Source organism: Macrobrachium nipponense, chromosome 34 (assembly GCF_015104395.2).
Source record: "Macrobrachium nipponense isolate FS-2020 chromosome 34, ASM1510439v2, whole genome shotgun sequence".
In the NCBI taxonomy this organism is placed as follows: Eukaryota; Metazoa; Arthropoda; class Malacostraca; order Decapoda; family Palaemonidae; genus Macrobrachium; species Macrobrachium nipponense.
In genome coordinates, this window is record NC_061095.1 from 46,099,452 (window position 1) to 46,116,929 (window position 17,478).

Sequence of the window (17,478 nt, forward strand, 5' to 3'; positions counted from 1 at the left end):
AGAAGAATAAACTTCTATTAAAAATAAACGCTGGTGAAATAGCCAGTATTTTCAATAATGATAATAACAATAATAATAATAATAATAATAATAATAATAATAATAATAATATACTAATAGAATACATAATATTATAGTAGTGAAAAATTTTATTGCGTCAGCTGCATACAATTTTCACAGAGCTTTCTCTACCTTTCTAATTAGAAAAATAGAGAAAACTCCCAATAAATTGAACGCAGCTGATGGGCCAATAAAATTCAACACTATACGTGTGAAAGAGGGTATACTACCCATGAATAATAACAATGATAATAAAAAATAATAATAATAATAATAATAATAAATCTCTAAAAGATTTACCCAAGCAAGTGTTCACAGTCAATGGCTTTATTGAATAAGAAGTTTGAAATGAAAAATTTCAACACTTGATCATAGTATGTTCATGAGACTTGGTTCCGTGGTCTACATTATAATGAAAGAGTAATTTTAGGCTATCAAAATAATTAAAAAAAAACAATTATAAACACATACACACATACAGGAAGCCAGTCATAGTTCAGAAACCATACTTTTCGAATGTTACAACTATCTGGTACTTTTCTGACACGGTACCGTAAAGAAAGCGAGGCAGAGAGAGAGAGAGAGAGAGAGAGAGAGTAGGAGGCCCCTCTCACCACCTCTCCTGGCCATAAACGTCACGGTGGCTCGCCCTACATTAACTTCCGGTGGTCCAGAAGGTAAAACGTGTGTGTGAGTGTGTGTAGAGAACAAAAATGACTTCTGGTCTATCTCCAGTGCTTAGTCGCGATAGCAAGAGTCAACAAAGCGTTATTTTCCCCCACCAGGAGGCGTCCACAGCCCTTGTGAGAGGACGGGAAGGAGGAGGGGGAGGAGGCGGTTTCCTCGTGCCGGTGTTTGTTCTAGTACCCCTTTGAGGGTGGGGGAAGAGGAATGAGGAGCAGGTGATAATTTATGTCCGTAATTCTCGGCGCGGGACAATATCATCTTTCTTCGGAGGTGTCCCGAGGTCGTTCTTTGCGACAACAGCGGTTGGCTGACGTCGTTTTCGGGGAGATAGGGCGTGTCCCCGCTCCTCATTCCTTGACAGGTGTGAGGTATGGGCACCTAGGATGCCCACGCACACATACACACACACAAACATACGCAGACATGTACCACGATGCCCTCTTAACTTCTCGATATTTGGACCTCAGGCTTTGATGTGGCACTCGAGGCCCAGAACGGTTGAAGAAGTCGAATAGTTAAGAGGAGATTTTGATCTTGACAATTCTAGTTTTGTTATTTATTTATTCATTCATTCATTCAATTAATCAATTCGTTTATTTTCTAGACCTTTATTTATTTCATTATTTATTCATTTATTAATGTTCTGGCTTCTGTATATATACCCTCTTGTTGAAAGGTTCGCCATTATCCTCCCCCTACCTCTTCTTCTTCTTCTTCCTCCTCCTCCTAACACCAAATACACCACCTCCTCCCCCTTCCCCTCACGACCTCCGCCCAACCCAAAGGCTCCTGCACCCCCCACCCCACCCCCATGAAGAAGACCCGTCCAGGAACAAACTTCGTCGGCAAAAAAAAAAAAAAAAAAAAAAAAAAAAAAAAAAACTCAAATTCCATTTCTCTCTCATTTCAGGTCATTCCAGTTTGGGTGAAATAATTCATCAAAGATGGCGGGCGGTATACCGAAGGCTTCCTTCCACCTCGAGGGAAGGAATTTGGTTCCTCTGCTTAAATACATTTCTTAATTTATTATTTATTTTTTTTTGCTTACTTGGGGCTACTCGGAGAGTAAGCCTACAAACTACTTTGTTGTTGTTAGTGTTCTTGTTGGGGGGCGGGGTTAGGAAAGGTCTATGGAAGAACCTAAAAAGATCTGCAAAAGGGTGTTTCGCTTCGAGTTAAAGATACAGGAGTTATAGGATAGGATATTTATGATTTATTCATTAGAATGAAAATGTAAAAAATAAATAATGTGCATGTTAAACAGTACAGAGCAATTATTTATAATAAAATACAGCGTATTTATTTTAATTTTCGTTGGAGAAACAATGCTCTATTTGACCGTAGATTTTAGCACGTTTTAATTTAAAGTTAGGAACATAATGTTTATAACTTATGCGTGAGGGGAAAAATATTGCACGCGTCCCGAGTAAGCTGGAGGTCGGATGACGCCTTGTTTTTCTTTATGCTGAAGGTCTTGAAAAGTTCAAGCGAGGATGCAAAGCATCACTGACCCTAAAACATTTGACCTTGGACTGTTATTTATTCATTTTTATTTTCATCTAATTAGTTATTCATTTATCTTTTTTTTCTAAAGCAATTCATCTCGTACTTTCGATATTTATCCATATTTTTATCCATTTATTCATTAATTATTACTTTCTCATTTTTTTTCTAATAACTGACCTTTTTTCTGCATTTCCTGTAGCCTTCTGGAACATCTAATAATAATAATAATAATAATAATAATAATAATAATAAGGAAGGAGGCCTTCTCTGAGGGCAGTAGCATTGAATACAATAGCTGTTTCAACGGCATTTAATTTATATAGAATCTTCTCAATTCTTCTTATTATCTTTTTCTCGTCAGCAGTAGCTGGTGTATTAAGCTTTCTAAGGGACATGTAAAGATTTTCATTTGTCTTAGGTTTATTCCTCTAACGTGTCGACAGCGCACAGGCAGTCATCTATGAGAGTTTACAGTACAGTGAATTAAGATACAGTTTACAAGTATTTATAGCATGCAAGGTCGTGTACAATCGGTGGGCGGGTCGGTGGGAACGGGATTTTAATTGGTCGTTGGATGGAAACGAAATCTCCCTGAGGGCGTTCGACCTGCGTAGTTTGGACGGGGTTATTAGCGTCGGTTGGGTGTTGTTTGGGGTACCCCACCTCTTGGGCGGCAGGCTGTACAATTGATATATCTTCCGCTCGTTCTCTCCCGTTTCTCTCTCTTACTTCTTCCGCTCTTTCTCTCTCTCTTGCTCTCTCTCTTTCTCTTTCTGCAAGTTCCTCTCTCTCTCTCTCTCTCTCTCGTTCGCTCCTTCTAACGCTCTCTCTTTCTCCTCTGCCTGCCTCCTCTCCTCTCTTTCTCTTTACTCTCTGTGTGCTCCTCTCCCATTTTTTTCTCCTCTCTATCTCTCTCTGTCTCTCTCCTCTCTCTCTCGTCTCTCTCTCTCTTCTCTTCTGTCTCTCCCCCATCTCTCTCTCTCTCTTATCTCTCTGTCTCCCCCCTCCCGGATCTCTCCTCTCTCTCTCGTGGATGTATACGTAGTCGGTTGGTTTCTTGCGCCATTTCTTCTTATGATGGTGGGGAGAAACTCTGTTCTTTTACCGTGTTGATAGTCGGTGTTTTCTCTAATATATGTAAAGCTTCAAGATAACGTAGGCGTTTTCGGTCCGGTGCATGGTCAATAATTTCTATGTTCTTTATAAGCTCAGCTCTTTCTGGTGTCCTGTGGTTCTTCCCTGTAGTGAATGAAAATGGCCCCTTCTTGAAGATGACACGAGAGACGCTTGGAGAGTCTGGTAGTGGTCATCCCGATATAAGAATGGTGGCATCCATCCACCGAGCATGTGAATTCGTAGATGACACTCCTTCTCTTCAAAGACGTTTCTGGGGCGCCGGGTTGTTTCTAAGAAGCAGCTGGCTGGTTTTCATGCTTTGTAATAAAATTATGAGGCTAATTTTATCACTTTCTGTAGTGGGGGAGACATTTTCACTGATTATTTTTCCTTATAGCTTTTCCTCTTCCAAATATTTGTGGTGCATATGATTTTTATAAAATATTTTTATAGCTCCACTTTGGTCGTTAGTTACGGTCGTTCTTTCTTGGTGCCATTTATTTATGGAGTCCCTCGTTTGGCGTTCGACCATACGGTTTGAAAAGTTATTATTAATGAGAACTTGTGTAGACCTTTCGATTTCCCTGGTGGTTCTCTCCATGTGGAACAGTGTGTAAGGGCGCGGCGGACGAAGGCCTCTACCACCGATCTTTTATACCTGTCTGGGGACACTCGCTGGACCCATTAAGGCATAGCCTCATAATTTATTACAAAAGCATGAAAACCAGCTGGCTGGTTTTCATGCTTTTGTAATAAATTATGAGGCTATGCCTTAATGGGTCCAGCGGAGTGCCCAGACAGGTATAAAATGATCGGTGGTAGAGGCCTTCGTCCGCCGCGCCCTTACACACTGTTCCACATGGAGAGAAACCACCAGGGAAATCGAAAGGTCTACACAAGTTCTCATTAATAATAACTTTTCAAACCGTATGGTCGAACGCCGAAACGAGGGACTCCATAAATAAATGGCACCAGAAAGAACGACCGTAACTAACGACCAAAGTGGAGCTATAAAAATATTTATAAAATATATGCACCACAAATATTTGGAAGAGGAAAAGGCTATAAGGAAAAATAATCAGTGAAAATGTCTCCCCCACTACAGAAAGTGATAAAATTAGCCTCATAATTTATTACAAAAGCATGAAAACCAGCCAGCTGCTTCTTAGAAACAACCCGGCGAGCCCCCAGAAACGTCTTTGAAGAGAAGGAGTGTCATCTACGAATTCACATGCTCGGTGGATGGATGCCACCATTCTTATATCGGGATGACCACTACCAGACTCTCCAAGCGTCTCTCGTGTCATCTTCAAGAAGGGGCCATTTTTCATTCACTACAGGGAAAAAAACACAAAACAGGAGACCAGAAAGAGCTGAGCTTATAAAGAACATAGAAAAAAAAAAAAAAAATTATTGACCATGCACCGGACCGAAAACGCCTACGTTATCTTGAAGCTTTACATATATTAGAGAAAAAACCGACTATCAACACGGTAAAAGAAACAGAGTTTCTCCCCACCATCATAAGAAGAAATGGCGCAAGAAACCAACCGACTACGTATACATACACGAGAGAGAGAGGAGAGATCGAGGGGGGAGAGACAGAGAGAGAGAGAGAGAGAGAGATCGAGGGGGGAGAGACAGAGAGAGAGAGAGAGAGAGAAAGAGAAAGAGAGAGAGAGGAGCAAACAGAGAGAGAAAGAGAAGAGAGAGAGAGAGCAGGCAGAGAGAGAGAGAGAGCGTTAGAAGGAGCGAACGAGAGAGAGAGAGAGAGAGAGAGGAACTTGCAGAAAGAGAAAGAGAGAGAGCAAGAGAGAGAGAAAGAAAGAGCGGAAGAAGTAGAGAGAGAAAGCGGGAGAGAACGAGCGGAAGATATAGCAATTGTACAACCTGCCGCCCAAGAGGTGGGTACCCCAAACAACACCCAACCGACGCTAATAACCCCGTCCGAAACTACGCAGGTCAGAACGCCTCAGGGGGAGATTTCGTTTCCATCCAACGACCAATTAAAATCCGTTCCCACCGACCCGCCCACCGATTGTACACGACCTTGCATGCTATAAATACTTGTAAACTGTATCTTAATTCACTGTACTGTAAACTCTCATAGATGACTGCCTGTGCGCTGTCGACACGTTAGAGGAATAAACCTAAGACAAATGAAAATCTTTACATGTCCTTAGGAAACTTAATACACCAGCTACATGCTGACGAGAAAAAGATAATAAGAAAAGAATTGAGAAGATCTATATAAATTAAATGCCGTTGAAACAGCTACAATAATAATAATAATAATAATATCGCTGAGTGCAATGAGCTGCTTCGGTAGTTGTTTTTGATTGAACTGGCCTTTTGCCTGCCCGTAATAGCTGCTTCAGTTGGATTTGCGATGTCATCAAGGTGACGCCTTCTGATTGGCTGTCCTCTTCGTGCCCAGTCCGAGGACGCCTCTGAATTTACATCAGGATGACGTCAATGCGCTTCTCCAAGAGGATCTCCTGTCACGCGCAAGAAGGAACGATATTCAATCAAGCAAGGACAGCACATGATAAAAGAATCCGCCGCTGCGACATCGTCGGTAACTTCGAGGTTATCGACCAAGCACCCGATCTACGTCGTTTTGCGAATCTTAGAAGCGCTGCACATCGGGAGGGAGAAGCCCAGTTTGAACGTCACACAGGAGACCTTCCTCCTCCCCACCGCCATCAGGGGAGCAGCAGACAACGCCCCACAACGGCCAGTGCACCAGAGGGATCCTGAGGATGACAGAAGCGTTAGCTCTCATCCTGAGGACGTCCCTAGTAACCCTGAAGGTGATCGAAGCTCAGGCTCTCACCCTGAGGACGACGTAGTAGCACGCCCTTCAAGAGGACCTCCACCATCTCCGAAAAGAATGCGGCTCCGCCCACGAAGAGGACAGCCAATCAGAAGCCGTCCCCTTGATGGCATCGCACGTGACGCCACAAGCAGTGCCCAAAGAAGAATGGGGTACCAGACTCCTCAAGCCACTTGATTGTAATAATTAATAATAATAATATCGGAACTGTTATTTCCTTAAGGATGTATTTGTGTACGTGTGCGTGTGTGTGTCTGTACGCATTGTGATTATGATGACGCCATATAGCAAAGTGGCTCTAATCTTACTTTTAGCTTTTTGTAAACGAAAACTATTGTTTCAGCTTTGTCTGTCTGTCTTCAGATCTTAATAACTACTGAGGCTAGAGGACTGCAAATTGGTGTGTTGATCACTTACCCTCCAATCATCAAAGACACCAAATTGCAGCCCTCTAGCCTCAGTAGATTTGATTTTATTTAAGGTTAAATTTAGCCATAATCGTATTTCTGGCAGCGGTATAGGTACCGACAACATAGGCCACCACCGGACCTTGGCTGAGTTTCATGGGGAAATTAGGAGTCTTTGTGGACAGAAGGACTGTCTGCTTGGGCCACCACTTTTTGGTGCAGTTTATAAAGAAAGTAATTAAAAAATGCGTCGAGGTTTCTTTGGCGCAATCGAGTTTTCTGTATAGCTTACAATCAAGACATCAAAAATAGATCTATCTTTCATTGCTCTCGGTATAATGCTGTATGAACCGCAGCACATGAAACTCCCAGCCGGCCGTGGTGGCATGAGTTGTTGCGTTGCCAGAAGCACGATCAGGGCTAACCTTAACCTTAAATGAAATCAAAACTACTGAGACTAGAGGGCTGCAATTTGGTAAGTTTGATGATTGGAGGGTGGATGATCAACATGCCAATTTGCAGCCCTCTAGCCTCAGTGGATTTTAAGATCTGAGGGCGGACAGAAAAACTGTCTCAATCTCAATCGTTTTCTTTTACAGAAAACTAAAACTGATACCTCTGAAACCCAATTAACTGTCAATTTGGGGGGAGAATTCGCCTAATTTGAAAGTATGCCACAGTCATGGGTGAGCTACATAAATGTTTCACAATTACAAAAATGTTGGACAGTTACAGAAATTCTTAAGTTACTAAAATCTTGTGTTCATATAGATTTTTGAGTTACAAAAATTTACGAGGTACAGCAAATTTTACGTTAAAAAATGTTAAAAAAAATTTTGAGTAACAAAAATTTTTGTTAAAAAAATTGATTAAAATTGAATTTTTTGAGTTGAACATTTTTTTTTAAATATGTGCGAAATGATTTTGTAAAAAAATGTATCCCAAATAAAATTTTGAGTTACAAATATTTTGAGTAACAAAAATATTTTAGTTAGAAAAATTTTGAGTTAAAAAATTTTTTGTTACAAAAAGATTTGATTAATATAATAATTTTGAGTTACAAACATTTTTTGTTACAAAATTTTTGAGTTACACAAAAAAATTGTGTAACTATGCAGATGGCTGACAGGTTATTATTATTATTATTATTATTATTATTATTATTATTATTATTTATTATTATTATTATAACAAAACTACGCATTTAAAGAGCGACAAACACTTAAACCAAATTCACAAAAGAAAATTCTCAAAAATAAGTCAATGAGAAAATTGAAAAAAAAAAGCAAATGAGAGAAGTTGGATGATTCAGATGGAAATGGAATAGGCAATTGCGACGGGAAATGCAAGGGGGGTGGAGAGAGAGGGAGGAGGGAGGGGATTGGGGGACCCTTTACCCAAAAGTGGGGTGACTGGCGGGAGGGGGAAGCACACCCCTTTGGAGGGTGAGAGACAGGTAACTGCAATATTGTCAGGAGGGATTCAGGGACTTCCATTAGGGCCTCTCTACTGAAGGGAGTAGTAGACATGCCACAGAGAGAGAGAGAGAGAGAGAGAGAGAGAGAGAGAGAGAGAGACTGTTCCATAAGGAGGGAGACAGAGAGAGAGAGAGTTAGACTGCTATACAGAGAGAGAGAGAGAGAGAGAGATAGAGAGACAGAGAGAGACCTTACCTTACAGACCTTACATCTTGTTCGGGTTGCCCCAGGTCCCTCAGTGTGAGGCACTCTAATGTCTACCAGGGAGTTGCTAGTGCATCTTCCGGTATATTTGCATCTTCCAATCTTGATGGTCTGGGATGCAGCTTAGATATTTGTCGAGCTTATTCTTAAACACATCTACGCTCACTCCTGATATATTCCTCAGATGAGCTGGCAACACATGAATAGACGTTTGCATTATCGATGCTGGTGCGTAGTGGACTAATGTCCTGTGTCTTTCCTTATTTTTTTCCCTGGTTATTAAGTTTTGGGCACTATTAATCTCCTCTAGCTTGCTCTTTTCTGATATTTTTATCTCTATGATGTTTTTTCGGCTATTCCTTCTATCTGTTTCCATGCCTGAATTATCATGTAGCATTCTCTTCTCCTTTCTAGACTATATAATTTTAAGGATTGTAGTCTTTCCAGTAGTCCAGATCCTCAACTTCTTCTATTCTAGCTGTAAAGGACCTTTGTACACTCTCTATTTGTGCAATATCCTTTGATAGTGTGGGTACCATATCATATTGCAATATTTAAGTAGACTACGAACATATGTTTCATAAAGCATAATCATGTGTTCAGCTTTTCTTGTTTTGAAGTGCCGTAACAACATTCCCATTTTTCCTTTGCATTTTGCCAATAGAATTGCTATTTGATCATTGCATAACATGTTCCTATTCATCATCACACCCAGGTCTTTAACTGCTTCTTATTTGTGATTGTCTCATTATTAGGTCCCCTATATGCATATAGCTTTCCTTCTCTATCTCCATAATTTATTGATTCAAAATTTGTTATCAGAGTTAAATACCATCCTATTTACCTCTGCCCAATCATATACTTTGTTAATGTCTCTTTGTAGCTCTTCCTATCTTCATCACAAGTACTTTCTCTACTTATTCTTGTGTCATCGGCGAAACTACTCACTACCCGAGTCCTTAACATTACTGTCAATGTCTGCAATCATAATAACAAAACAGTATTGCAGCTAACACCGTACCTTGTGGCACACCGGATATTACCTTAGCTTCATCCGCATTTCTCATCGTTTGCAATAACTATCTGTTTTTCTTTGTTGCAAAAAATTCTTTTAACCATCTTTCTACTTTATCCACTATATATGTTTTCAATTTTCTTTGCAATAATATATGACCTATGTCAAAAGCTTTTGCAAAGTCTAGATAAACCACCTCTGTTTCATTTCCGCTTTTCATATTTTTGTATATGAATTGTTCCCCGGTGGACTAACAGTTGGGTTTGTGTACTTTTTCCGGGTACAAAACCATGTTGACCTATATTAAAACAAATTATTTTTCATTAAAAATATGTCATGATATTTTCTTCATTACCTTTCATACACTTTCATAATAGTGATGTTAGACTCACAGGCCTATAATTACTTGCCTTTAGTCTTGATCCACTTTTGAAAGTAGGGGTAATATATGCTAATTTGTGCTCTTCATAAATCTTGCCTGTATCTACACTTTGTCTTAATAATATTGCAAGTGGCTTTGCGATAGAATGAACTACTTTCTTTAACAAAATAGCAGGGACACCATCAGGCCCTGCTGCAGCCTCATTCTTAATTTCATTAATAGCCCGCACAATATCAGCTTCATTAATATCTATGTCTGCTAAATATTCACTATTTTGCATCCACTTATTCTATATCATTATCTTCATTATCTATTCTAGGGGTGAATTCTCTTATATCGTTCTGCCAATTTGTTGCATATTTCCTTTTTTCCATTCGTTAATCTCCCTTCAATTCTTAAAGGGCCTATTTCTATTCTTCTTTTATTCATCTTTTTTGCATACGAGTACAATAGTTTGGGGTTTTGCTTGATATTTATTAGGGTTTTTTCTTCCAAGTCCCATTTTTCAATTTCTTTTGATTGTATAATCTTTTGTTCTGCATTTTCTATCTTACTTTTTAGTTCGATCACTTTCCCATGCATTTTTTTTTTCTTTTGCAAGACCTTTTTTCCACTTTCTGATTTTCTGGAATAAGATCCTTCTGTCTCTTGGTATGCATGACTGATGTTTACTTTCCTTCTTCGGTATATATTTATCCACTATTTTCTCTAATATTTTATATAATATCTCCGTATTTACCTTTATACCATCACTTACGAAAATGTTATCGCAATCTTTGTTTAATTCTTCATTTATTTCTGACCATTTTATATTTTTACTGTAAAAGTTGTATTTTCCACATCCTTCCCACTTTTTCATTTCTTGCTTATCTCTGTTTTCACTTGCTTTGGAATGGACTGTTAATTCTATGACATTATGGTCTGAAATACTCGCATTATAAAACTATTATTTCTTTAACATAAGTCACCTCGTTCACAAATACTAAAAGTAAATAAAGTATTTCCTTTCTTGTTGGCAGATGATTTATTTCTTGAATGTTGTATTCCAGTAGCATATCTAATAGCTTTTCGAATTGCCTCTTATCTTCTGCACGACTATTACTCTCTTTTTTATATGTATAAATACAACCACAATCTCCTATTCGTTCTTTCCAGTCTACGAAAGGCGGAAAGTTAAAGTCTCCGGATAGGAGAATAGTTCAGTCCTTGTGATTCTACATAATATTCATCCAATTTTTTCTATTATTGTGTCAAAACTCTTTAGTATTAAGGGGTCTATAATAGTTACTAGGTTCATTAATTTTTCAGATTCAAATTCTACCACTATTAGTTCACATTCTGAGTTACTATATTTCTCATATATTTTTCCTTGTTTTTTGTCTTTCCCATATATCGCAGTTCCCCCTTGATTCCTATTTTTTCTATCTGATCTATAAGTTTGGAACCCTTTTATTCAATCGTCATTCCCAGTCTCTTGGGAATACCAGGTTTCACTTATATTCATTATATCTATTTTCTTTTCAATTTGGGTTAGTTCTTCTAAGTACTCTATTTTTCTTTTTGAGTTACTCGTAACTAAACCGTGCGCATTCATCACTATGATGGTTTGCGTGTTTTCTTCATTTAATATGGGTAATAATAAGGATTTTCCCACATCTCTTTCCTGTTCTGGTATGTTGTTCTTTTCTTCACTTCCAGAAATTCTGACATTAAAAAATCCAACTTTTCAAAATATTTGATCTTCCTTCATCATAATTATTCATTTTGTGTCTGAATCTGCAATTTTCTCTGTATCTGCAATATCCTCTTGCATCGAAATACAGTATTTATCTCTTGAGCTGTATCTTGGAGCTGATGCTTGGAAATTCTTTGATGACACTCCATATCACGGTGAAGGCTTGCTTTTTTCCTTCACCTCATATTCTTTGTTCCTCTCTTTATTTGTTTCTTTCTTATTTTGGATTTTATTATTTGATTGATTATTTAATTGATTTTGATTCATGGCTACAGGGTGCATATATTTACATTTTTTGTCGAACTTACATCCTTTTCCTTCTTTTAGGTTTTTGCATATTTTTGGAAGTAGATCTCTGCAATCATCCTCATAGCCGTTCTAGGGTATGCACATTGTACCATAGATTTCATAGTTGTGACATACCTTGGATGTTTGTAGTAACATATTTCTCCGAATCTGCAATTCCCTCTTTTCAAAAGGGTGCAGACTTTGTCTTTCTTGTCTATTTTTTCCTCTTTCCCATCAGAGTGCAGATCTGGGTAGAGCCTCTTCAGGATTTTATTTTGTGTTGTCATGTCATAATTTATTTCTTCGTATGTATGCTGCTTGATTGCCTCATATGTAGTATCAATGTGTATCTCTGCATCCATACTTTTATCTTGTTCTTTGTTTTCCTTATTTTTTCTATCATTTCAGTATTGTTTACTTCTCTTCCATTTTCCTCTTCTTCTTCTTCTTCTTCCTCTTCCTCTTCTTCTTCATCCTCAACTATTTGCACATTAAGTCTTGATTTAATAACATTGTCTATCCATGATAGACATGTTGAGCAAAATATCCTGGTATCTTTACTCCTATCTTGCATTACTTCAGCACATTGCGGATGCGTTGGAATGTTGCATGCAGAGCATTTTCTGATCAGGTTTTGTGGATTAACTATGCTATACCACACCTTACAGTTTGCATGCTTTTGGCATTCTTTTTCCTATTGCATCAATTAGGATATTCACGATGTTCACCTTATTCATTTTCTTTGTCGGAATATGTTGATTAATGTAATTATCTTTATGAGTCTCTTGACCACTTGGATTTTATTTGGAACTTCTTCAATTATTTTCAAGATGTTTTCTGTTGATTTGTTCCAGTTTGAAGGATCATATCCTTCTAATATGTCTATGAATGCTTTTGCATCTTTTTGGTTAGGGCTGTTGTTGATCTCATAGATGAGAAATGCCAGCTCCCTTCCGGCTACCTCATCGTATTGCGAATCTGCAAGACACGCTAAATTTCGCCATTTCTTACCACAGTTGGAACTTACTGCCATCTTAATCTGATTTACTGTATTTCACTTGATAAACTAACTTAGAAGACGCTTTATCCTACTATAATTCACAGTAATCTTATCAACGACAGTTCACGAACACTTCTAGATATTTTTCAATTTCCACACTAAGTTAAATGCATGATATCTGTTGATTAATCAGACTGTGCGCTGGAACGTCTCACCAAGCAAAATGGCACAGACCTTACAGACCTTACAGTTCGTTCGGGTTGCCCCAGGTCCCTCAGTGTGAGGCGCCTCTAATGTCTACCAGAGAGTTGCTAGTACATCTTCCGGTATATTTTGCATCTTCCAATCTTGGATGGTCTGGGATGCAGTTTAGATATTTGTCGAGCTTATTCTTAAACACATCTACGCTCACTCCTGATATATTCCTCAGATGAGCTGGCAACGCATTGAATAGACGCTGCATTATCGATGCTGGTGCGTAGTGGACTAATGTCCTGTGTGCTTTCCTTATTTTTCCTGGTATAGTTTTGGGCACTATTAATCTACATCTGCTTGCTCTTTCTGATATTTTAGTTCCATGATATTTTTTCTGTTATTCCTTCTATCTGTTTCCATGCCTGAATTATCATGTAGCGTTTCTCTTCTCCTTTCTAGACTATATAATTTTTAGGATTGTAGTCTTTTCCAGTAGTCTAGGTCTTTAACTTCTTCTATTCTAGCTGTAAAGGACCTTTGTACACTCTCTATTTGTGCAATATCCTTTTGATAGTGTGGGTACCATATCATATTGCAATATTCAAGTGGACTACGAACATATGTTTTATAAAGCATAATCATTTGGTTGTCAGGTGCTTTCTTGGCTTTTGAAGTGCCGTAACAACATTCCCATTTTTGCTTTACATTTTGCCAACAGAATTGCTATTTGATCATTGCATAACATGTTCCTATTCATCATCACACCAAGGTCTTTAACTGCTTCCTATTTTGTGATTGTCTCATTTTATTAAGGTCCCCTATATGCATATAGCTTTCCTTCTCTGTCTCCATAATTTATTGATTCAAATTTATCAGAGTTAAATACCATCCTATTTTACCTCTGCCCAATCATATACTTTGTTAAGGTCTCTTTGTAGAGCGTTCCTATCTTCATCACAAGTAATTTCTCTACTTATTCTTGTGTCATCAGCGAAACTACTCACTACCGAATCCTTAACATTACTGTCTATGTCTTCAATCATAATAACAAACAATATTGCAGCTAGCACCGTACCTTGTGCACACCGGATATTACCTTGGTTTCATCCGATTTCTCATCGTTTGCAATAACTATCTGTTTTTCTGTTGTGTAAAAATTCTTTTAACCATCTTCCTACTTTATCTACGATATTGTCTTTTCTAATTTTCTTTGCTAATATATTATGGTCTACTTTATCAAAAGCTTTTGCAAAGTCTAGATAAACCACATCTGTTTCATTTCCGCTTTTCATATTTTTGAATATGTTCTCACGGTGGACTAACAGTTGGGTTTGTGTACTTTTTCCGGGTACGAAAACCGTGTTGTCCTATATTAAACAAATTATTTTTTATTAAATGTTTCATAATATTTTCTTCATTACCCTTTCATACACTTTCATAATATGTGATGTTAGACTCCACAGGCCTATAATTACTTGCCTCTAGTCTTGATCCACTTTTGAAAGTAGGGGTGATATATGCTAATTTGTGCTCATCATAAATCTTGCCTGTATCTACACTTTGTCTTAATAATATTGCAAGTGGCTTTGCGATAGAATGAACTACTTTCTTTAACAAAATAGCAGGGACTCCATCCGGCCCTGCAGCAGCTCCATTTTTAATTTCATTAATTGCCTGCACAATATCAGCTTCATTAATTTCTATGTCAGCTAAAATATCACTATTTTCTTCCCTTACTTCTATATCATTATCTTCATTATCTATTCTAGGGTGAATTCTCCTCTTATATCGTTCTGCCAGTATGTTGCAAATTTCCTTTTTTTCATTCGTTAATCTCCCTTCAATTCTCAGAGGGCCTATTTCTATTTTCTTTATTCATCTTCTTGCATATGAGTATAATAGTTTGGGGTTTTGCTTGATATTTAATAGGGTTTTTTCTTCCAAGTCCCGTTTTTCATTTTCTTTTGATTGTATAATCTTTGTTCTGCATTTTCTATCTTACTTTTTAGTTCTATAACTTTCCATGCATTTTTTTTTCTTTTTGCAAGACCTTTTTTCCACTTTCTGATTTTCTGGAACAAGATCCTTCTGTCTCTGGTATGCATGAATGATGTTTACTTTTCTTCTTCGGTATATATTTTTCCACTATTTTCTCCAATATTTTATATAATATCTCCGTATTTACCCTTATGTCATCACTTACGAAAATGTTATCCCAATCTTTGTTTAATTCTTCATTAATTTCTGACCATTTTATATTTTTACTGTAGAAGTTGTATTTCCCATATCCTTCCCACTTTTTCATTTCTTGCTTATCTCTATTTTGCACTTGCTTTGGAATGAACTGTTAATTCTATGACATTATGGTCTGAAATACTCGCATTATAAACTATTATTTCTTTAACATAATTCATCTCGTTCACAAATACTAGGTCTAAAGTATTTTCCTTTCTTGTTGGCAGGTGATTTATTTGTTGAATGTGTATTCTAGTAGCATATCTAATAGCTTTTCAAATTGCCTCTTATCTTCTGCACTACTATTACTCTCTTTTTTTATATGTATAAGTACAACCACAATCTCCTATTCGTTCTTTCCATTCTACGAAAGGAAAGTGAAGTCACCAGATAGGAGAATAGTCCAGTCCTTGTGATTTCTACATATATCATCCAATTTTTTCAATTATTAAGTCAAACTCTTTAGTATTAGGAGGTCTATATATTACTATGTTCATCAATTTTTCTGATTCAAATTCTACCGCTATTAGTTCCACATTCTGAGTTACTATATTTCTCATATATTTTTCCTTGTTTTTTGTCTTTCCCATATATTGCGGTTCCCCCTTGATTCCTATTTTTTCTATCTGATCTATAAGTTTGGAACCCTTTTATTTGATCATCATTCCCAGTCTCTTGGGAATACCAGGTTTCACTTATATTCATTATATCTATTTTCTTTTCATTTTGGGTTAGTTCTTCTAAGTACTCTATTTTCTTTTTGAGTTACTCGTAACTAAACCCTGCGCATTCATCACTATGATGGTTGCGTGTTTTCTCTTCATTAATACTGGTAGTAATAAGGATTTTCCCATGTCTCTTTCCTGTTTCTGGTATGTTGTTCTTTTTTCATTTCCAGAAATTCTGACATTAAAAAATCCAAACTTTTCCATAATATTTGATCTTCCTTCATCATAATTATTAATTTGTGTCTGAATCTGCAATTTTCTCCGTTTCTGCAACTATCCTCTTGCATAATAAATACAGTTATTATCTCTTGAGTAGAATTTCGGAGCTGATGCTTTGAAATTTTTGCTGACAACCTCTCATATCTCATTGGTGGTTTGCTTTTCTCTTTTACCTAATATTCTTGATTTCTCTCTTTATTTGTTTCTTTCTTATTTTGGATTTTATTACTTGGTTGGTTATTTATTTGATTATGATTCATGGCTACAGGGTGCATATATTTGCATTTTTTGTCGAACTTACATCCTTTTCCTTCTTTTAGGTTTTTACATATTTTTGGATGCAGATCTCTGCAATCATCCCATGTCCATCTAAGTATGCACATTTACCATATATTTCATAGTTTTGACATATCTTAGGATGTTTGTAGTAACATCTTTCTCCAAATCTGCAATTCCCTCTTTTCAAAAGGTTGCAGATTTTGTCTTTCTTGTCTATTTTTTCCTCTTTCCCGTCATTGTGTAGATCTGGGTAGAGCCTCTTCGGGATTGCTTTTCTGTTGTCATATCGTAATTTATTTCTCGTAGGTATGCTGCTTTATTTGCCTCATATGTAGTATCAATGAGTATCTCTGCATCCATACTTTTATCTTGTTCTTTGTTTTCCTTATTTTTTTCTGTCATTTCATTTTTGTTTACTTCTCTTCGTCCCTCTTCTTCTTTTTGCTTTTTCTTCTTCTTCTTCTTCCTTCCTCTTCATTCTTCATCCTCAACTATTTGTACATTCAATCTTGATTTAATAACATTGTTCTATCCATGATAGACATGTTGAACAAAAAATTCTTGTATTTTTTCTCAAATCTTGTATTACCTGCAGCACTGTGGATGGGTCGGAATGTTGCATGCAGCACATTTTCTGATTAGGTTTTGTGGATTGACTATGCTATCCAAACTTACACAGTTTGCATGCTTTTGGCATTTTCTTTTTCCTAATGCATCAATTAGGATATTCACAAGATTCACCTTATTCATTTTCTTTGTCGGATATGTTGGTTTATGTATATTTCTTTATGAGTCTCTTGACCACTTGGATTTTATTTGGAACTTCTTCAATTATTTTCAAGATGTTTTCATTAGATTTGTTCCAGTTTGAAGGATTATATCCTTCTAATATATCTATGAATGCTTTTGTATCTTTTTGGTTAGGACTGTTGCTGATTTCATAGATGAGAAATGCCAGTTCCCTTCCTGCTACCTCATCGTATTGTTGCGAATCTGCTAAAACACGCCAAATTACGCCACCTCTTCCCGCAGTTGGAACTTACTGCCATCTTGTTCTGATTTATAGTATTACACTTGATAAACTAACTTAGAAGACGCTTTATCCTAC